General features: G+C 37.5%; 1 protein-coding gene across 6 annotated transcripts in view; it reads left to right on the forward strand.

Annotated features, from left to right (window-relative positions):
* Nucleotides 1-23,984, forward strand: part of stat5a (signal transducer and activator of transcription 5a) — an 82,558-nt gene continuing 58,574 nt past the window's right edge. For 2 of the 6 annotated variants that reach the window (XR_013799090.1, XM_079624021.1), the window contains exon 1: nt 1-219. The gene's annotated coding sequence lies outside the window, so the exon portion shown is untranslated. Of the gene's footprint in view, nt 220-694; nt 758-23,984 lie in introns of those variants that run through there. The other 4 variants (XM_079624022.1, XM_079624020.1, XM_079624023.1 and 1 more) reach the window with 4 other exon arrangements.

The raw sequence follows: 23,984 nt of genomic DNA on the forward strand, positions 1-23,984 counted from the left end.
GCGATTCGACTCAAACGAACGACTCGTTCACGATTCGGACATCGCCAAAGAGAGCGAGAGAGTGAGAGGAGGGGTAGAAGAAGCACATGAAAAACTGCATAACCCAGTGCTGGTTGAGATAGACGGGGCAGAAAGGTTGCCTTTCTGGGTCATAGGCGCTAACTGGAGCTTTGCTGTACTTTTATGCGAAACGACAGCGGATTTAGAAGACCTGCCGAGGTACGTTTCATGCATTTGTGCGAATTCAGTACGTCTTAAATGTTGTTTGTCGATGTCAAATGTTGTTGTTTTAACAGCATATTTGTTTATAAACAAATCCACGGTTGATCCCGTTGAGGATTCACTGTGCTGCACTTTTCACGCTGAATTAAAGCTGTTTACGTTGCTCTTGTTGATTCTGAGATACATGACATGTCTGAAAGAATCTAATTTAAAAGGTTCCCGTTTAGACAGTGCGCGTCTGGCACCGGTGTTTCGCAAGCCCCTAGCTCTTGCACCCTGTTTTTTTATCGGATCACCAGGCTGAGAGTCCAGCCCCCCTCCAGCACGCCTGTCAAATCTGGACAGTCCAGCTCACATTTCCAGCTCCATTCCAAAGTCGAGCGGCTTCCAGAGAATGCGGCTCCATAATTCTGCGCGTTCGACCAGTTCGCATGTGAAGAGAATTCTGACATTTATTAAACGCTCCGGGAGAAAGTTTTCACCAGGCTGTTGAATGTAGCCTACCGTTATGAGGGGAGAACTTGAGCGCTGGTCTGTAAGCAATACTTATTTTGGGCTCGTGGTTGAAGAGCCAATTGGGTTTCTGTGGGTGAAAGTTAATTACGTTACGAAGAGTTAATGATTAAAACACCGAGACAGGTCTGTCGCCATGCATGATAGGCATGCATGATAGCCGACATTGTGGTTGTCACTGGAGATTTCAATAAAGAAAGCAATTGTGTTATTAAAGCCATACATCTTGCCGAATTGTGAACTGTCCTTTCGTTTTGAGGTGTCGCATTCATTTGGCAATGAGTCAGGCAAGTCGATTACAAGTCGTGCGTATGTAGTAGGCTACTACTCGCATTTAGATGAGTTTTAACCGTTATGTGAAGGGTATTGGGTGTTTTTTAATCATAGCGCAGTTTGTCAACATGTAAATGTAAATCTTTATTAAAAAATAATTTATTAGTTCCTGACACACGACCGTTACCCTTGTGAGAAAGTTGAAGCCATGCTCTTTGTTTTCCCCTTTGATATAATCTTCCACAGCAGATTTTTTTTATCTCCCATCATGCAATTTGTTTAGTTTCCGTTCAGCAGTGAAAGTGTGTGTGTGCACGCGTGCGTGCGCTTTTGTACATTCACACCGGCTGTAGTAGCTAGGCTATGTTACACATGTGCGTTTATTGTATTTTTGTTAATGTTTGTGAACACATTGCGTTTTAATATGCTCTTAAAGTGTACAGAACACGATATAGTTATGCATGATGCATCTGTCAGCTTTATAGACGCTACTAGAGCATTATATAAACCCTGTACCTGTAGCATATAGTTTTTTATTAAACGGTAAAAATCTATAATGTATTGTGGACATTTTTTTTTTGTGTGAATGTGTGGCAGGATTATTAAGAGCGAAAGCTTAAAGTCAAGCTTCATTTAAGAGCATGTTGAAAATGACCAGAGTACTTCTGAGTACTTAAAATACAGTAGGCTACTCTTCTGTAAATGTAAAAATGGCCAATCAACCATTATTTTAATATTGCAGTATTTATTATAAATGATTTAGGCCTATCCGTGCGCATCAGTAAAAAGATTAATAACAAATTAATGTGCCCATGTCATTTTTAATCAAAATAACCTCTCCTCCCCAGACATGGATTTTGACCTGCAAAGGCCCCAGGGCCAAATATCTCCAAGAGCCCCTCCCCACAGACCCCCCATTTTTTCAGTTCTTTCCATTTAACTGTAGAGAGTGGAAGTTATGATGATCATGAATATTCAAACTGTTCTCACTCTGAGCCATTAAATCCAGCCACAGATTCATAATGAATTTAAAATATTTGTATATCTCTAATGTTGCTTTTGCAAAGTTTCTGTCAAATGAACTAAAATAGATGGTTTAGCGCTAAAAGGCTGTGATTGAATTAAATACGTATTTATTTGAACTACTTTTTAAAGCTTTCCTTTCTTCGTGTTAAAGCAAGGTATTGGAAAAAGTACTAATTATTATAACTGCCCGCATCTTCCTTGAAGTTATAATACATGAAAGAAAGAAAGAAAGAAAGAAAGAAAGAAAGAAAGAAAGAAAGAAAGAAAGAAAGAAAGAAAGAAAGAAAGAAGGAAAAGAAAGACCAGTGTGCCGGCCCACCACCCCGTCATTATAATTTTTTCCCCGCCTATATTGACTCTTCTAAAAAAATGACCCAACAAAATGGGCCTAGAGAGATCTATAGAGTATGTTTTAGTACACTCCTGATTTTATATCAGAATATTTTTGTACATTTTAAAGTTAAATGCGTCAATTCGGTGCACCTACATTCATGTTCCAAATGTAACAGTAAAAAGTCTTTACACTGACTTGTGCCTGGACTTTAAAAGTGGACTCAAACCTCTTTTTTTTTATTTGTAATATAAGTAATAATAATAATAACAATGTTGTTATTATTATCCCTATAAGACAGATAGATCAAATAAATGTAAATTAAAAATCTATATTTCATAATAAGTAGTCTACCTATATTATATTATTTTACTTTCACTACTGGAAAGGAAAAATAACACTTGTCTTAATTTCTGCACTTGCTTTTTTGGGCGAAAAGCTGAAGTTTCTGTGAAAACAGGTTTACAAACGTGTCATCATTACAAATCTTGTGAAATGCTGTAATCATCTGACCGCAAAATGTTTTGTTATAATGTCCACAAATGTGAAAATAAAGCATACCTGTGCCTGCTGTGTTCCACAGGACATGCAGAGGCAAGGATCACAAGCTGATCGCGCGAGTGAGCAAAGTGTGTGCTTCTAATTTAAATGCCAATTCACACCGCACAGACAAACGACCAATAAACAAGTTAGAATCTAGAATTTAATGAAAAATAACTGTCATGTTCACACTGCCCCGACACCGAAAAACACTGAGTGACGCTGATGTTCAGTCGGGTGAAAACACACTGATCTCACAAAACCAAACAAACGTGTTGTTTGTTGCCGTTTGTCTGTGCGGTTTGAATTGGCCTTAAAACAGGATTGGACAATAGTCCTATAAGAGGTCTGTGGGCATTCATTTAAGGCCCGTATAGCAGTACCAGGATTGCCAGGGAGCCTTCATAGTTCAAGAGTCTCGTTTTAAAAGGCTGTAGGACCCGTATATCACGTCTTGGTTCATGTTTCATTTCAGTCATGTTTTCCACTGATTCCCTGTGTTAGTCATGTGATCCTGCCACGTGTTCCCCATGTGATTGTGTCATGTTGTCATTCAACTAATATTCAATGAAACTTTTGATTTCATTGTTGATGGGTTTTCTGTACCAAACTATTGTGCTGCCTTAAAGCCCTGGGGCCCCCGGAGTCCTGGCCCCATTGGCCAGGTCTGCAATTCATCCCTGTTCCTTCCAATCTCTTCTCTCCTCTTCTCTTCTCTTCTCTTCTCTTCTCTTCTCTTCTCTTCTCTTCTCTTCTCTTCTCTTCTCTTCTCTTCTCTTCTCTGATGATGATGTGATCACTCACATGGAATCGCAATAGCAAATGACAATTTATTTTGATTTTGAACATTTTCAGTTGCGAATGGACATTATAATCAAATTCAACTGTCCATAATGTGATTGAAAAGTGTTCTTTAATTGTGGCCTTTATTTAGTACCTGGCCAACAGGTTATTTGCAGGCAGATTATTGGTAAGCTGTACCTAGTTTAGCAAATGATTGATGACGACTCATCAAATAGCCACAGTAACAAGTCAGTTTTTTTTTTGTGCATTCCAAGAATCATTTGGACTTTCAAATCAATATTTTATTGCTAAACTGACAAACATACTTTAACATTGTCTTCTGTTGTCATGCAATGTGAACAATGAAAATGATGTTTGCTGTCAAATGATTTAATGCAAGTATGATTAGTAATTACCAATGCCATTAGCCAGAAATAGGCTATCCATTAGATATGAATCATTATATGAAGACCGGGAAGGACGAAAAGGGAAAATATTTGATACATGATTTACCATTCCTGAGTGTATATTAATAAATGACAAGAAACAGTCTGTCTGCTCAGTCACATTTTTGTTGCAATAAAGCACTCCCTTCTGGAAATGGATAATACATCCACGTTTGGTAAAAATGTCACTATAGTGTAACTGGCTGTGATGTCGTAAATTGATTAGATTAGATTTTTAGCCAAGTTTTTTTTTACTAAGTCTGAAGTGTGCCTTTGTTTTACATTGAGTCCCATGTTCTGTATCAGCTCCACTGGAGGAGGATTATGAAGTTTTGCATTTCAAGCTGGAGAAATATGGCACTTGATGAGCATTTAAGAGCCGCTTAAGCTGAGTGTTTATGTACTTGACCAGTGCAGTCATTCATTGATCTTACGTTGTACTAGCTGTACTTAAAGATGCGTTTTCAGTTGGCAGTAATTTAACACTTGAGGTGATTACTAAAGACCACACAAGCTTTGAAACAGCTGGCCTGTCCTGACAACAAAGAGTAAACACACAAATTGGTGGGTGTTTGCAACAAAAAAATCTGTATATGGTTAAGGCTGAACCATTTGGTTTCTTGTCAGTAAGGTACACTAAGGGTACAAATGTGTTATTTAAATGTTTAATGTATTTTCGTAATTGTTTCTACTTGCTAATTCTCACACTTACATTTACATACTGTATAATTATCTCTATCGTGCTAGAAAATTGTGTTTGTTTTGCTTTTTGTCTACTTGTAGAAAAAAGGGGCAGATCTCTTTCTCGCTCTCTTAGTTTGCGTCTCTTCCCACCACTGGAAGTGAGTGTGAAATGCCCGTTTAGCGAAATTGTTTGGCCAACCCTGACTATGAGAAATCAGGAATGTAGAGGATCTGGTGTGGGATTAGAGGTGAAACTCTGGTGAACCCCAGGTCTGTTGAAATATTATATTTCATAAATAATTGAACTTGAGGTGCATTTGGACATTTAACCTTGTTGGCACACAGTACGTTTGTTTACCTGGACTACACAACCTAGTTTGACCTGCTGCCAAAGTTTGTGCGGTTGATGCCCTCTTGTCTGAGTCGACGCACAGCGTTTGAGAGAGTTGACTGGGATGGGATTGCTGTACAGGGAAAGTTCAACGTGTTGACCAGCACACTGTGTACTTAGAGAAAAGGAAAAGATAGAAAGGCAGAGAGAGGTGACAGAAGGTCTGTAAACCGAAGTAGAGGGCAGAGTTGTGTTTTTTTTATTTGGTTACACATTTGTGTATTTTCTTGGAAATATCTTCTTTAAAGAGCACCTGGAAATATGAGAGCGAATCAAAGTTCTGTGCAGCAAGATCAGCACATTTGTCTTGTTTAATGGTTAGGATCTTTTTAACCAACATCAGTGGTCATGTACTTATGTCGTGATACACAAAGAAAGTTAAGCTTATTGTATTCGATAATAATGAAATTCATAAAGGCAACCATATGCTTCATTACAGCTTTTCAAAAAAAATTCAATCACTGTCGGCTTTAAATAAACCTGCAGGAGATATCACTGCCAAATGAGCGAAATGTTACTCTAGGTTTCCTTGATACAAGGCCAATTAATCCTATTCTGTAGCCTGGGAAAACCCCGACCACTTCAGGCAAATTTAGATTTGCTCTGCAAGTGGGTCTGGCAAAGAGCCCATTGAAACCCATTTCCAATCCGTCGAAATCGCGGCACCAATCAGAAACGTTGGGACGGGCTTTACACGATGACGACAGAGCAGCGACGGTCACGCAGATTTTGTACATTACAAAGATGGATGCCGCCGTGGAACATCACTCGTTCGAATCAGCTATCGCGTCTGTTTCAAGCGATTTAAAATTGTCATTTACAAAAACGGCAAAGTCGTCAGAAGCCATTGCTACATCTTCCTGAAAAACACAAACAGAGAATTGACCGTTCCCAAAAGCCACGCCCCTTAGTTATTGTTACTACGCCCGTCATTAAGTGATTGTTTTTAGAGTAATGAAGCAGACATATCCTCCAGTGCACGACAGAAAGTATAGACAGAATAGCGCACGGGAGCACATGCACAAAACAGTTTTGTAAAATTATATATCAATCATTTTTATTTGATCATATATCATTTTACAAAACTGTTTTGCGCATGTGCTCCCGTGCGCGCTATTTCAGTCGTAAAGTTTCGTAATTAGTAAGTCCGTGCTTTTTCTCTTTTTTTCTCTTGTTTGCTGACTGATGAGGGGGCCGCAGTGCCGTACGGTGTTAGTAGGCTACATGTAGCCTATTTTTTTAATTATAGTTGCAAGCAATCATAAAATACAGCATATGAAAAAAAAAAAAGGAAAAAAAAAAGGTGAGAAACGGACCTCGGGTCGGGCTTAAAATATAACCGTAATGTTCGGGTCGGGTCAGGTTAAATTATTTCGGGTACGGGCCGGGTTCGGGCTTAAGTTTTAAGCCCGTGCAGACCTCACTGCCATAGACGCATCGTTTCACTATCTTGCTGAAATCGCAATGTTTGACGGAGGTCCTTCTCCTTACAGTTGCTGAGCTAGGATTGGACGAGAACCGTTCGAGGGCGGGGTTTTGCAAACGGTAAATTGCTGAGAGTCTCAGATGTTTCTCCGTCGCTCTGATTGGTTTTAGATCTATCCAATTGCGCCCAGAGCCATTTGAGCGACGTCCATTGGTGACCCCCTGTGGAAATGAATTGTCTATGGAGCTTTGCCAGACCCTAACTCAGTTACAACTTTTCCAAGCTACCTATTCTGTATTCCAGCTTTCGGGATGACCGTTGTTGTGAAGCCTGTGGAATGTGTGCCTATTGATTATGTTGTGGGATTTACAATAACCAGAATCAAATGATGTTCTAAAGACTCTTATGAGCCGGCTCATTTTAGTGAATCAAACTGTATAGTTAATGATTGTCTGTTCATTTGACTGCTAAAACTGCAGTAATAGTGTGAAATATAATAATTACATTTGAACTTTTCTATTGAATATATTTGACAGTGTAATTTATTCCTGTGATCAAATCATTAGGCTACTCTAGTCTTCAGTGTCGCATGATCCTTCAGAAATCATTCTAATACGCTGATTTGTTGCTCAAGAAACATTTCATATTATTGTCAATGTTACTATTCTTATTGAAACAATATTATTGTCAAACCCAGATATTTTTTTGATGAATAGAGTATAATATAATAATATAATTTCTTTCCGAAGAAAACTAAAATTCTTACTGACCCCAAACATTTGAACGATGGATGATCTTACCACATTTGTGCTTGTCTAGTATTGGTGTTTAGTAATTAGTTATGGCACAACATTTTCAAGATTTGCTTTAAATATATTTGTTATTGAAATGATCTTGTCATGTGACAGTGGAAGTGCATTATCCCCCTACATGTTTAAACGCTAAAATAATTGTTAACGGAATCATATGTGTGGTGTTTTATTTGATATTTAATTTAAAATAGTCCTTTCAAAGGGCTGCCACTTTTTTGAGACGACTTTCCACTATATTTTATAATTACTGGTGGTATTTGCTCCCATTCACGGCCATCGGTAAGGACAAGGCACCAGTTAGGTGATGAGATCTGGTTTACATCAGGCAAAGTTCCAGTCCATGTCAAGTTCTTCTCATCAAACTCAGTAAATCATTTCTTTACTGACCTTGCTTTGTGCACAGAGACACTGTCTTGCGAACAGAAAAAGGCCGTCCACAAACTGTTGCCACAAATTTGGAAGCGAGCCAGTGTATCCTGTAGCACTAAGATTCAGATGGGCTGGCCAAACTCATTATTTAGATGTTTGTGCCCACATCCTTTTGGCTATGTGGTGTGCATATGCATGTTCGCAGAGCACTTGTGTTGTTTTAAACCCTACATTAATCAATTCAGAGAGTTTGAGGAAACGAAAGTAAGGGAAATTTAGTGAGTGATGGAGCGGTTTCCTCAATCCTTGTCCATTCTGAAACTAGTGCTGGGTTTGTGCAGTTACACTCAGCAGCTTTACAAGAAACTTTGTGGTGTATATTAAATGAATTCAAAGTGCACCAACTAGACTGTAAGCTCTTGAAATCTCTGAGAACAGCTAAACAGAATATATTTACAATTGAGCAACATCAGAGCATTGCAAGAGTTTGTTCTACTTTTTAGTTTCCTCTAAATCTATATTTAACTAGCTCTTTTATGCGCTTTCGCTTTCTGTTTGAGCTATCTCTGCGCTACTTTGCTGGAGTCTTCCTCGACTTTCTTTACACATTATCTGTTTGTTTTGGGTTTTTCACGATCTGCTAACTGACCTTGACTGCCATCCAGCGCTCGGGTAGACAGAAAGATAACAGAGCATCAGATGAGAAAGAGAGAGACTGCTGTGGTTAATGTGCGCCTGTTAGCAGTCACTCCCAATGAACTGGTGCTTTTTGTAAAAGAGAAAAGTCTTTGATCTTTAGTTCTGATGCTCATGCCTCTTTAGTCAGCCCTATACACTCATCAGTTCAGCGACCTATCAGAAGTAGCCACAGCGTATGGGGAGTAAACGTATAGTAAAATGTTCAGTGGTTTACACAGTGATGCCATATAAGAACCATTTTTGGTTCCCCCAAAGAACCCGTGAACAGGTCTTAATATAACCTTTTTTTTTTTTTTTTTTTAGTCAGAAGAATATTTAAAAAATCTAAGAATATTTTTCACAATAAAGAAACTCTTGTGGAATGAAAATGTTCCATGGATCATGTTAAAGGTTCTTCATGGAACCATAGATGCCGATGAAGAACCTTTATTTTTAGAGTGTACATTATTATGTCAACTATTTAAATTATTGTCTTGTTTAAGGTAAAAAAAATAAAAAATAAACTATTGCAAAACTGAGTTTCGACATAATATATAACAGGACGAAAGCAACAGATTTAGTCTGTAATGCTAAAGGAAAAGCACATTTTTAAAGATGTCTTGATATTTAGCCTATACTATCATTATCAGTCACTCTGGTTACAGGTGCTGCTCATTGTTGCTGCGAGTTTGAGAATGTGACTGACTTTAGTTACCGATAAAAGGTGTTCGAGCCATTCCTGTTGTCAATACGTTTGTCAAGCCCCACAGAGTTTGATGAATTATTATTGACTGGTTCTGTCCACTCCATAAATGTCCTCTGATTATTTATTTTTTTGCTCTTGCTGTTCACAAACTCACACAGGCAATTCATACCTAAATATAGACATAATTGAATTCAATAATTACCTGCCTTTTATCCTGAGTATAAGTGAATCATCTGAAAATCTGAAGGATTTTTTAATTTTTTGGAAAGGCAAAGTCTAAAGGCAAAGTTTTAATTCATTTTAGACCACCAACATGTTCCTGGAATATCTTTTATTTTCTCTTTTAATAAGCAACAGTAAATAAAAGTACTTTAGGAACAGAAAAAAATATAGACGTGCTGAAATGTAGGAATGTCATACACTACGGTTCAAAAATATGAGGTTGGTAATAATGTTTTTGAAAGAAGCCTTTTATGCTCACATTTATTTGATCAGAAATACAGCAAATCAGTAATATTGTGAAATATAATTTTTAAAAATTCAGTGTAATTTATTCCTGTGATGTCAAAGCTGAATTTTCAGCATAATTACTCGTGTCTTCATGATCCTTCAGAAATCATTCTGATATGATGATTTGGTGCTCCAGAAACATTTCTGATTATTATCAGTGTTGAAGACAGTTGTGCTGCTTAATATTTTTGTGGAAACTGTGATATTTGTTCAGGAATCTTTGATGAATAGAAAGTTCAAAAGAACAGCATTTATTTGAGATAGAAATCTTTTGTAACATTATAAATGTCTTAACTGATCTAATGCATCCTGAATAAAAGTACTGACCCCGAACTTTTGAGCAGTATAGTGTTTGTAAAATAATATATTTAAAAATTCATTCGTTCACCCTCAAAGAGAAAGTGCAGAGGACGAGTGACATTACTGTGACATTGATGTTCAGAAGACTAAAGAGCCGGAGACCTCCTGGGAGCTTCCCACAGGGAAAAAACCATTGACTGACTGAATGAAGACCAACCTGAATCAGTGAAGTGAAACTAAGTTTTGACTGGCCAGAATAGGGATGTGGAGTGGACTGCGTGCATTTTAGAGATCTACAGTATACTAGTATAGGTGAATCAACTGGATTTAAATGTGGCCTGGGTATTTGTATGAATATGAACTCAGTACATGTGATATACCTACTTTTATCGCTTGGTTGAATATTTATTAGTAATTTATATTGTTCGTTCTGTGCCTATATTTTAAAGCTCATTTCAATGTCATGGTTGTGAAACAAGCGTTTTTAGGAATTGTTTGTGAGACGCTGGGGGAGGGGCGACTGATGTCTAAGTTCAGGGCAGAGTCCTAATTAGATAATCTGACTATCAGGTTCATAGAGCAGTCAGTACAACTAAAATGCAGATGACCTAATGCAGTTACTTTTAATTTAATATCTATCTGTCTGCCTTTCTGTCTGTCCGTCAGCACACTTTTATTTGCTCGTTTAGTTTCCGCCTCTGTATGCATCAGTGTGCATGTGGCCAACATTTTAGATCTGTTCCAGTTGACTTGAATGAGTAAATCTCTACTGACTGCTCACTGTCCACCATGCTCTCTCTCTCTCTCTCTCTCTCTCTCTCTCTCTCTCTCTCTCTCTCTCTCTCTCTCTCTCTCTCTCTCTCTCTCTCTCTCTCTCTCTCTCTCTCCTCTCTCTCTCTCTGAGAATAAATCACTGATAGAGAGGCTGGCCATAAAGCTACAGTGTGAGAGCAGAGAGGACAGTGTTTCTGTCCTGCTTAAGCCTATTACAAGCTTACTAGCAGTGCCCCTTCAGCACATAGAAAGAGAGAACGCAAGACAGCGAGAGACAGATGTTTAGTTATTCATCTGAGAGTATTAAAAAGGTAAAAACACTCCATTAAGCTGTCAGCTCTGAGCTTAACATAATTATCATATATCAACAACAATTTGTGTGTGTGTGATAGAGAGAAACCAAAAAGTTGTTATTCACAATAATCTGGGTTCGAAAACATAAAATCATTCAGACATAAAAGAGTCATTTAGACAAACGGTTTATTCAGTGTTTTGTGAACCGGATCAACTATTCATTGAAAAGATCCCGTTCATTAATAGGACATTGCTCATGAACTACTGCAGAGTGTGAATCTCAGTCGGTACCTCACACAGCTATAATATGACTTCTATGACATTTGACATTCACAGCCCCAGTCCTCATTCATTATATTGAAAAAAAGGGGCTTACAATACTGTATATTATAGGATATCTTTTATATAAGCAACTTTTATGTTCCCCATTGAGATCTGACACTGATTTTAGGCATTTCAGTTAATGCCGAAGGTGTTGAATGTAGTAGGTTGCTGAAATAACCTCCAGTTCAATAGAAGGGGCTGAACTTTACTGTATGTTTACTGTATTCTTGGACCATGTATTCTTGGGTACCTCAAAGAAAGTCATGATAATACCATAGTACGTTTTTGTTAGAGAAATAAATATCATCGTTGAAGAATGAGGGCTAAGGATAGTGAGCGTCTGAGAGAAGTGCTGATGTTCCATTCACTAACCTTGTATACATATTTGTGCACAAAACCTTATTGTGAACTTTTCACACATTTAACTTAATTTGCAATTAAATATATTCTAAATGCAATTTAAATAAACAAATGGTTTTAAACAATTAAATTAAACAACACATTCTGTTTTGTGTTTCCTGGAGTCACAAACATCTAATAAAGGTCATGGCGTTTGCCGTTTGGACCAAGGGATTGTGGAAGTCCTTCAAGAGATTAACTTAACGCAAGACAATCTTACAGCAGCGCTGAGGATAATAATGAAAGCGGTACATGATCCATAAGCTTTTGTGATTAGCACTAGCTGCCCAGACGTGTTGCTGGTCTTCTAATCTGCCAACAGACATCAGCAGGCAGTTATGCAGATTGATTGTAATGCTCTTCTAATGATCTCTTCTCTCCTCTCCTTTTTTAGGTCTTCTTCTCCCATTAGATGACTTACAAAACGAAACAGTCTAGGCCTCAGTGCATTAAAGTTGAATGGTAATGAATGGTTAGTTAGTACAAATACTCTAATATGATGCCGTGTAAAACATGTATGATATAACCAGCCACAGTCTTGACAGAATCACCTCATGGCTAATTTAACGCCCCACTTACAGAGATTAAAAATGTTTTCTGATGAGAGCGTGTGCTGTGCTCAGGGACCGGGAAAAAGTTTCATTGAGGAGATTTAAACTTTTTTGAACTGTTTTGAAGATGTTTTGAAATGCATTTAATATGCAGACAAAAAAAGAATGACTTTTTAAAGCTTACCGGTACTTAATTTGTAGTCACATTCCTAGTGTAGCTTGTTGTGCTAGGTGCTTGGCTTTGCTAATGCTAGTAGCCCTAGCTAGCTGGTGCATTCACTTCAAATCTAGGTCTATTATTTATTAGATGCGTAATATGCCCCATAAATCAGTAACTGTGGGCCGTGAAATTTTATATCTGCAAACTCCCCCCAAAAATAGAAATAGAAATCACAAAATTATGCTACGAAGTACGAAGTGATCTACAATCAAATCTCGCATTGTGCGGAGTGCCATTTGCTTCTCCGTTTGGATTGGATGCTATTATAGTATAACTACAGCAACACCAGAAGCACATGATGTTTTGAAATGCATCAACTTTCCTTTGATTATATGTATGCACGTGGTCCGCTTAAGGGCTCTTTTAGTCCTCTTACCCCAAGCTCATAAAATGCATTTTGTTTAATCTGCCTCTACATATTCTCCCCCTCCCTCTCTTTCTCTCTGTCTCTTTCGTTATCTCTCTCTTTTGGCTTGCTGTAAACAGGTCAACACTAGAGTTCTGTCCTGTGCGGCAGCAGCCAATCAATTCTTTGTTGGTACTGGTGACTGTGCAGCTCAACCAATCAGCTCTCTCACACTGACATCCTCCTGCACAGATTGTGATAGGCTGGAAGAAGGAACAAACTCTGGCTTGAGAGGTGGTCTCTGTGATCTCTCTTATTTAGATTAAAAGTGTGAATTAAAAATTAATGTTAAGGCATGAGAAGGAGTAACGAGTGCCTGCGGCATCAAACATCAATGATTTATCACAGTAAAGTATCTCATATCTCACGCCAAAAGAAGAATTGAAGCTGTTTTTCAGCGATGAGGACTAGAGAATGATATGGATGCACAAAACGTGTGTGTGTGTGTGTGTGTGTGTGTGTGTGTGTGTGTGTGTGTGTGTGTGTGTGTGTGTGTGTGTGTGTGTGTGTGTGTGTGTGTGTGTGTGTGTGTGTGTGTGTGTGTGTGTGTGTGTGTGTGTGTGTGTGTGTGTGTGTGTGTGTGTGTGTGTGTGTGTGTGTGTGTGTGTGTGTGAGTTTACATGTATGTATATGAGTGCACCTGATTCTATAGATAAATATTTCAAATGGGCTTCTGTGTAACTTTCCTTAATACATTGAGTATCACTGCACCAATTAAAAATGTAATGCTCTCTAAGTCTTGGCACAATATGGGGGGAATGGGGAACTGAGAGGACCTAATTTGTCTTGCTTGTTTGTGTGTATACCATAGAAGAAGTGGTATCCAAATGTTCAAGACCACTGGTGAAAATGTTATTCATAAAAATCCCAAATATGTTGCATCATAATTTGATCATAAGCATAGTTATGTAAAGGGAGAAGTTGAATGTTTGTGTCTGAACAATGTGACAAAGATTTAGCTTTTTCAAATGTTTTTGAAAATATATCTTAAATCCCTTAAAAATATGTTTTTGTTGTTCCAAGCAGTAAACCTCACACAAATTAATATAAATGCATTTTGAAAATGCTTAAATTACAATACTAACTACTGTTCAAATGTGTGGAGTCTGCAAAAAAAAAAAAAGAAGTTTTTAAAAGAAGACTTAAAAAATACAGTAAAACAGTTATTTATATATATTTATATATATATTGCTTTTATTGACTCAGAAAATGGTTAATTTGCAGTGCTGAATCTGACTAGACATTAGTACATTAGTGGTGTTATATAGGGACACTAGGACAGTTTGCGGTTTGTTTGCTCTAACAGTTTTCACTCTGTTGTCCCTGTCCTCAGTTCTGATTACAGCTGACCTTGTGCTTTCAGAAGAGCTGTGGAGTGGAGTCCATTTTTACTTGTTTTTTGTTTGAATTTTTGATTACTTATATTATTTATTCCCTATAAAGGAGTGAATGTGTTTATGTGACATTAGGGTGACAGTGAATAGGACATATATGTAAAAAGTTCAATATACATTTCTCAGGTAATATGGTGAATTATCTTCTAGTGTGTGGGGGTGTGGAGGTGAGTTGTGTGTATACTATATATTGGTACTCTAAATTGTATGTTGTACACACAGACACACATAAAAAAGAGGTCTGACTAGTTGTCAGTGGCCCTTGTTGTATGTGTGTATGCTCCAGTGGACCAAACAGGTCATGCAATTGATTCATTTGGACGTCATAGCAACTAGTCTTGCTGTTTACACTATAACAGTGGAGAGCCGTTGAGAAAAGTGAAGATGTGCCACAGTATACACTTCTCTAGCACTTTCTCTAACTGCAGCACACAAACAAATAATGCCGAACAGACCGTTAATTCTGCTAATGCTAGCCTGTCCTGAGTGTTGGGTGCATTAGCTGAGATTACCTGGCTACACTTATTGTAGGCGAAGCTAATACTTTAGAAGCTAATCTGTGTTAGGGAAATCATGTGACTGATGTAAACGTTGATTCACCTGCCTTTGTTGTCACAATAGTCTCGCATCGTTTGCCCAGTCAAATTAACCTCTGCTCTTTGGCATCATAACAGTCAAATCAATGACCAGGTCATGTGCAGTACGTCACTAAGCACTCCAAGATTTTACAAATAATGTATCTGACAACATATATATTAATATAAGTATGTCATAATTTATCACCGATGCATTGAGAAAACAAGTGAACGAGTGAAACTAGCATATATAATACTTTAATATTTTGTATGTTTTTATATATTAAATATTTATCTATGCATATACTGTATATTAATATAAATATATTTAAATTATATTTTTATTTAAATATATATTATGTACAAACGTGTGAGCAAGACCCTGTTAGTTTTGCTTTTTGTAGGTGACCATCATGTATTTAAGAGCGCTGTTCCATTGATGGACACATTTCCGCAGGATTAGTCCTAATCTGCTCCGGGTGTGTTGACACGAATGTGGTTTGATCTAATGCTGGTGCCGTTCGTTATTTATTTGACACAGTGACTGGCATTACTAAAACATTAAAAAATAAGCAGACAACCTAGCTGTACTTAAAGTATGTCACAGTAAAACCTGTTTGGATCGTTTTGACCCAATAATCTGAAGTGTGCGTGTGCGTGTGCGTGTGCGCGTGTGCGTGTGCGTGTGTGTGTGTGTGTGTGTGTGTGTGTGTGTGTGTGTGTGTGTGTGTGTGTGAGAAGATGTGATCCGGTTACCATGAGAGACAGTGTGGGTAACTGAGGATGCAGCTATTTGACCTCTGGTACATCACAAACTGTTAAAGGTTAAAGTTCATTGACAAAAATTGTGATTGTGAAATTGTGAAAGTGTAAAGAAAAAAACTGATCATGTATCGAAACCAAACGAAGAACAGTCACATGTCCATAATGAAGTAAGATTCACTGTGGGCTATAGATATTCACTTTCAGTTTCTTGACCTGCAAAGACCTAGTGTGACACAGATCATTTAGACCATTAGATCATCATTTTTAGATTATTTTAGTGTGTATTTATTAGGGGTGTAACTATTCACTCGTTTTCTCAATGCATCGTGATAAATTATGACATGCACAAATGAATGAAGACGTTGTATGGCTTTGTCCCTAGCATGATTTTCAGCAGCCTATGGCTGGATCCGAAAACTTAGGGAGCTGGTTTGTTGCCTCGCTGCCTTGACTTTGCAGGCAGCGTTTATGTATTATGGTAGCTACCTCACGAAACAGACTTCTGAGGTAGCGTAACTTTTTAATGATCTAAGTGGTCTAAAACTAAGCGAATATTTAATAGCTACAATAGTAATTTCTCGCTAGAAATTACATAAAATTTGCACACAAACTGACCAGCAACCGCAACTTTCAGACGCCATCTTTATTTTTTAGCTCAAATGTCACAGAATGGAAAACACTTGATTGTGGGATATTAAAGACAGTTAAGGAAACATCTATGCCTTAAAAAATCCATCAGATGAAGGTATCTCAGGAGACAGGAAGTGAAGCTGACATTGGTTTCGGACGTGCCTTGGTGCCTTCCTACCTTGAAATGCGTCCTCCGAAGGCATCATTTATCAGTTTTCGGACGCAGCCCATGTTTGATATCTCCTCAGGACGGCCACTGCTATCTCATTGAGAAGATGACCGCTCTCTCACAATAGCACTATTCTCTCTAGTAAAACCACTGATAAAATCATGGAAATAGATAGAATCCCGCAAAATTAAGCTTTACTTGTAAGTATGAAGATACATTTCTATAGCTCAATACTGATTTTAAATTGTAATTTTGGCTACACCTGAAATGGGTCATATACTATTGTCATTACCTGAGATGTTGAAGTAAAACCATGCTTATTCAAGGACGTGCATTTATTGCATCGAAGCATAATGTAAGTGTCTAAAATGCCGCCCCTGTTCCGTTGAGAAAAAAGAGGGCTTTTTTTTACTATTCTGTGAAGAAAAGTTTAGGATTAGTTGGGAAAGTGCCAGATATAGGGTAGTCTATCCATTGGAAGGATTGTATATTTAATGCATCTGGAAAACTGTAATAAGGGTGTCTAGCCCATTAACACATAGTAAACATGAACTAAAAATACTTTTAAAGCCATTTTAAATCTTGGTTTAAATTTTGATTCAAATGTCTACCAATTTGTATAGGCTATTTAATAACGTGATGCAGCATATGAACTATCATCTAACAATGAACAAAGGGGTTTCTTTTGGGCCTCACTCTCTGACCCCATGAGAGTCGCTGTGTATTTCACACCCTGACTTAATCAATAATCGAATCGCCTTGAATCTCATTGTGAATTTTCTCAAATCGAATCCTTCTGAATTCGCAAAAATCGCTCTTGAATCAAATGAAAAACCTAAACCTTCGAATCCTTGAATTAAATCGATTTGCTCTCTACCCAAAGATTAACAGCATTTATGATCTTTGTGTAAAAAAGTGGTATATTTCTTTATGAGATGATGCAGGTGTTTGTGTTTCTGTGGAGGAGGGATGCACGTCTGCAGAAAAGGCACACAACGGAAGGGTATAGCAACCTCTATAAGAATAGTTCTATGGTGCTTCTTTTAGTCCTATTATGATTATAAATCAGTCTCAAGTGCTTCTGTTGGATTCAAATCAGTTTTATCTCACTTCCTGACTTCATCAGTGTGGGTGCATATAAGTTACATATCTCCATTCAGATGTGATCATTCCTGCAGTGTGTTCTCTCTGAGGGCTTCATCCTCCACAGCGGGAGCTTCAGGGGGTTAAAAGATGCAGGGGTCAGAAATAACAGGCATTCAGAATGCAAAGTTACATCAAGACAAAGGAGCTGTTGTTATTGTCTCACAAAGGCAACATTACTTGAAGGCTACTTATCCTGCATTCTGAATTGAATTCTTATTCTGAATAACTTTTAAAATGCAAACCAAAAATAAATGCTTTAAAACATTCAAACTTCATATAGATTTGGGACGAAATGATGGAGAGTTAATGACAGAATTTTTTGAGCTATCCCTTTAAAGTTTGAAACCTCACTGTGGACGATACTTTAATATTTTTCTTTCTTTTATTAGTTGTTTTGAAATGGCATTTTGACGTAGTTCTTTTCTGATCGGAATGACACCACATCATTGAAGTGCCTTATGCACAGTAAAGAGATGGAGATTAGCGTGCGTGCGTGTGTGTGCTTGTGCGTGCGTGTGTGTGTGTGCGTGTGTGTGTGTTTAATGCCCACATGTTGTGTGTTGAAAACAGACAGTATTTAGATGGATTTTAAATGAACCCAGATTAAGCTGTCCGTGAAAGTGCTGTCTAGATTCACTTGTGCTCAGTCAAACCTGAAGAACCATGCTGCATGTATGTTGGCTTAAAATAATTTGGGTATGTTTATTTTTTATGTATGTGTGCTTGATATTCTATATGATATATATTTTTACTAATTTCACACCAGATTAAATTCTGAATGGACACTCCATATTATGTTCCTGTGAAACTCGACTAGAGCTTTCAGATAAACCTGAATAACCAGTGGTGAGTGTTTTTAATCTTTGTATCGGTGTTTACAAGTTTGTGTGCCTGTTTGTGTTTGAAAACAGGAAACTGTTTTGTTGTAATTCTTAGTTGGATTTTTAAAATAGCATGAGTTTTATTGATTTCACTCTGTTGAATGAGCACACATTATTCCTTGTCAGAATGTTGAGTTTTCACTCTTAAATATTGTAATCAGAATAACCTGTGCTACTACTGTATATTTAACCCAGTCACTGTTACATGGATGATGGGTTCGATTAACATGGACGTAATCAACGTAATTACAACATTCACCTGCATGTTTGTTACCATTAGCTAAAGCAAAAATTATTTTTTATAGACTAAAATAGGATTGTAGTATCAACCACCAGGGCAAGTTACAACAAGGCATTATCAACAGTACGACAGACAGAAACAATAAGAACTGAGTTCAGACACCCAAGGCCTGACAGATCACTTTCACTTCAGACATTTACTAGATACATCTTCTGTATTTGAACTTTTTAGTAAATACTCATTAATAACAAGTAAGATTTGTTTTCCATTTACCTTTATTTATTTTTGTATTAATTCATAAAACACAGATCAAGTATGTAGTCGAGCTCATCTATGAGATGCTGAAACTGACATATTGTTCACTATTTAACAAGATACAACATACAATATTCATTAATTTGAATTGAAATGACTTAAGCATACAAGTTGACTTAAATTTAAGGCTGCAAGTTTTTTTTTTTTTTTTTACAGTGTACTAATATATATTAGGGCTGTCAAAATATTAATCGTGATTAATCGCATCCAAAATAAAAGTTTGTGTTTACATAATATATGTGTGTGTACTGTGTATAATTATTGTGTATAAATACACACACATTCATGTATATATTTAAGAAATAATTGCATTTATATACTGTATATAGATTTATATAATTTATATTATATATACATATTTTATATATAAATATAACCAATTTTTCTTAAATATATACATGATTGTGTGTTTTTTTATATATATATCTAAATAATTACACACAGTACACACACATATATTATGTAAACACAAACTTTTATTTTGGATGCGATTAATCACGATTAATCTTTTGACAGCCCTAATATATATATATATATATATATATATATATATATATATATATATATATATATATATATATATATATATATATATAAGTTGGTCTATGGACCACTGTTTGGATCTGACTGGGGGCAAAAATGCTTTACCCTGTATGAAATAATATAAAACTAAAAACGAGTTATAAGAAATGTGTATTTAATGTGAGCTCTCTCCACTCTATCAAGACAAATGAGTTGCAGAGTGCATAAAATACAGAGCATTCATTGAGAGTGTGTTTACCTCTGCTTAGGATTATTCTGGAGTTGCCGTGTGTTCAGGGCTCCCAGGCAAGAAACCAGACAGCATTGTTCATTAGTATTAATTAGGTCTTTCTCTGTTAGCGCTGCTTCCTCTCTGGCACTTCAACCTCACAGGTCCTTGTTACCACACTGTCACGCACATGTGTGTGTGTGTGAGAGAGAGAGAGAGAGAGAGAGAGAGAGTAAAGACTTAAAGGATAATCTTGAAGGTCCTTGTTGGCCTATTTGTATAAGCAAGTAAAGTTCGACAGGATTTGTAACCTATGGGCCTTTGTTACTATCACGTCCTATGGGCCCTTTTTCAGTGCACCTGAAAGTCACCTAAAAGGTCTGTGTGTGTGTGTGTGTGTGTGTGCGTGTGTGTGTGTGTGTGTGTGTGCGTGTGCGTGTGCGTGTGCGTGTGCGTGTGTGTGTGTGTGTGTGTGTGTGTGTGTGTGTGTGTGTGTGTGTGTGTGTGTGTGTGTGTGTGTGTGTGTGTGTGTGTGTGTGTGTGTGTGTGTGTGTGTGTGGTCACAATAGGACAAATATTTGCTAATATATTCACATTATTTTGGGCTAATCCTATTATGGTTTTTATGCAGACAGTAAAAGATTGTTCATCAAAGTCTGTCAGTTATCAAACGCCAGTATATTGAATCATTGCTGACTCGTGCAGTTTCATTATGTCTCAGAAGTTCAGCTAGTTTCTGTGAAACAGTGTCACATCTATTAGAGTTTGAGGCATCATTTAGAGCAAACGCTCCACTCATGCACTTTACATCGTTCTATTTGTAATGGATTTCTTGAATCAATTCTCTATTACAGTAGGCCTAGATAACAATTATGATATTTGTGGCTTTAAAGCAGTGCTTAGTTGGCTATAAATATGTGACGTGACTTTTTTGCAGATGTCATGCAAACATATCAACATCACTGTGATCAGATGGTTTCTTAACTGCTGCTTTCTCACCGCTGTTATTTTTGTTGTATGTTTATTTTGTTATTGAGAGGAAAGCGTGCATATTCATCTAAACGGCACTCTCATCGGTGTGGACGTCAGGATGTTAGTTAACAGTATAGCCAGGTATTTCAAACTTAGTTTTATCCATAAGCAAAAAACGCTTTCAATTTCCCTTTCAATTTCTTCTCATTCTTCGCTCCTTAACTTTGATGTTTACTGTGCATTTAGGCTATAGTTCACAACTTCATTAAAGCAATATTATAACTCCATAACCTTAGACCTATTGCTTATTTCCCTACTCACTAAGAATTTTCTGGATTGAGCGTGCGGCCCTGAGCGGATTGAGCAAGCAGAGAAAGGCGTTCAGAAAGAATATTGCCCTCCGCTTATGCTTTGGTCCAGTTATGACATTATGAACTGTTCACAATAAGGTTTATAATATTCATGTAGAAAATAGAAAGTGTGGATTTTAATTTCATACCGACTTTAAAATGTATAATCAAAGGCTTTAGTGAACTTGAATGATTGAAAATGTGTAGGTAAGATCTCTTGGAAAAAGAAGCGTTTCCTTTTTGATAAACAAGGGATTGGAGTGTATTTCAGACTGTGGTTTGCTGTCCATGTAACCTCTTCACACTGAATAACCAAGGAGAGGAAAATAGTTTTTTCCCCTATCTTGCTTGTTTGTAGCATGATTGTGTGTTTTCAAGTTGTTTTGCAAACCTGGTCTACCAAAGAGCTTTATTGAAATTCAATAGGCTGTGAAAATGACATCTATGAGGAGATGGGGCCCTTGTGAACCAGCCCTTTCCAAAGTGATTGTGTGTGTGTGTGTGTGTGTGTGTGTGTGTGTGTGTGTGTGTGTGTGTGTGTGTGTGTGTGTGTGTGTGTGTGTGTGTGTGTGTGTGTGTGTGTGTGTGTGTGTGTGTGTGTGTGTGTGTGTGTGTGTGTGTGTGTGTGTGTGTGTGTGTGTGTGTGTGTGTGTGTGTGTGTGTGTGTGTGTGTGTGTGTGTGTGTGTGTGTGTGTGTGTGTGTGTGTGTGTGTGTGTGTGTGTGTGTGTGTGTGTGTGTGTGTGTGTGTGTGTGTGTGTGTGTGTGTGTGTGTGTGTGTGTGTGTGTGTGTGTGTGTGTGTGTGTGTGTGTGTGTGTGTGTGTGTGTGTGTGTGTGTGTGTGTGTGTGTGTGTGTGTGTGTGTGTGTGTGTGTGTGTGTGTGTGTGTGTGTGTGTGTGTGTGTGTGTGTGTGTGTGTGTGTGTGTGTGTGTGTGTGTGTGTGTGTGTGTGTGTGTGTGTGTGTGTGTGTGTGTGTGTGTGTGTGTGTGTGTGCTTTTGTTTATATTACATTGTGGGAACCAAATGTCCCCACAAGGATAGTAAAACCTGAAATCACCTCCATTGTGGGGACCAGCCAGCGGTCCCCATGAGGGGAACGGGTTAATAAACATACTAAATTATATTTTTTGGAAAATGTAAAAATGCAGAATGTCTCCTGTGATGGTTGGGTTTAGGGATAGGGGCAGTGTAAGGGGATAGAATATACAGTTTGTACAGTATAAAAACCATTACGCCTATGGAATGTCCTCACAAAGATAGCAAAACACCCTTGTGTGTGTGTGTGTGTGTGTGTGTGTGTGTACTTGGTATACATTACATTGTGGGAACCATAATGTCCCCACAAGGATAGTAAAACCTGAGATCACCTCCATTGTGGGGACCAGTCAGCGGTCCCCATGAGGGGAATGGGTTAATAAACATACTAAATTATATATTTTTGAAAATGTAAAAATGCAGAATGTCTCCTGTGATGGTTGGGTTTAGGGATAGGGGCAGTGTAAGGGGATAGAATATACAGTTTGTACAGTATAAAAACCATTACGCCTATGGAATGTCCTCACAAGGATAGAAATGAAAGCTTGTGTGTGTGTGTGTGTGTGTGTGTGTGTGTGTGTGTGTGTGTGTGTGTGTGTGTGTGTGTGTGTGTAATTATAAAAGTATAAATGCGTCAGTGTGCACAAGCATGCAGCATTGAACAGTAAACCCTCTTTATATACGAGATGGGTAAAAATGGAAAAAGATTAATAAATAGATATTGATTCCTATTCACTTACATTCCTCTCATAAAGACATTTATTCTCTCCTGAGTCCTGATTATGTTTCTTTGCGGGTAGCCTAAATGCTGTTGAATTGAGATAGGCATGCAGTGGCTGATTGATTTAGAAATATGACGACGATCAAATGTTGCTTTGTAATACTGTCAGCATATTAAAGTTTAACTTCTACCATATCAAAACATTCATAAAAAATATATTGAAACTTTTTTTGTGTGTGCATGTGTGTGCATTTTGAGTAGGCATACATGGGTTATAATAATCACCTACTGTAACTGACTAGTCAATTAGGTGACCATCATGACTAATTTCTACTCAAAACACACAAATGCATGCACAAAAACAAAAATAAATACAACCTGCTCCAAAAATTATTTTCAACATTCATGTCCTGAGGACGGAAAAAAAAAAGTGTTCATTTATATATGCACATGTTAAAAGGGTTGGACAGTCTTTTAGCACCAGAACCTCAGCTGTCTCTCTGTGTTTCTAGAGGGTGTGTGTGTTTGTGTGTGTCGTTGGCCCCTCTGCTTTTTGGTTATATAAGAAGATTAACTCACTGCTCCCTCCCTCTCTTGTGGCACTACACACTCGCTCGTGCACAAATCACTCATGCGCTTGTTGGTACTGTTCTCATTCCTCTTCTAATGAAGTTCATTTCAGGTGACAACGGGAAAACCAAAAGAATTCGGTACCCCCTTCTCGTCAGGGATGTGCACCGTACAGAAATGAATTTCTTTATTAAATGAATCATTTCATTTAACACCAATTTCTTTTAAATTCCTTTTCATTTCCTGAATTAAAATAGAATTTCAATTGACGCCGCTACAGTATCAGGATGCTGAATTTGATTTTGAAGCTAGAAGAATTAAAATGATCTGAAATGAAGAAATTCTAAGAAATGATATATGATTGATTGCCAGTCATCTTTCATCCAGTATGAATGGTAATGTATTTTATGTGTCGCTATACATATTATAATCTGTTGCTAATGTTACACAAGCCATGCCTTCTAAAAATCAGTATACTTAAATGCTTTGAAC

Source organism: Phoxinus phoxinus, assembly GCF_949152265.1.
Source record: "Phoxinus phoxinus genome assembly, chromosome: 1".
Classification (NCBI taxonomy): domain Eukaryota; kingdom Metazoa; phylum Chordata; class Actinopteri; order Cypriniformes; family Leuciscidae; genus Phoxinus; species Phoxinus phoxinus.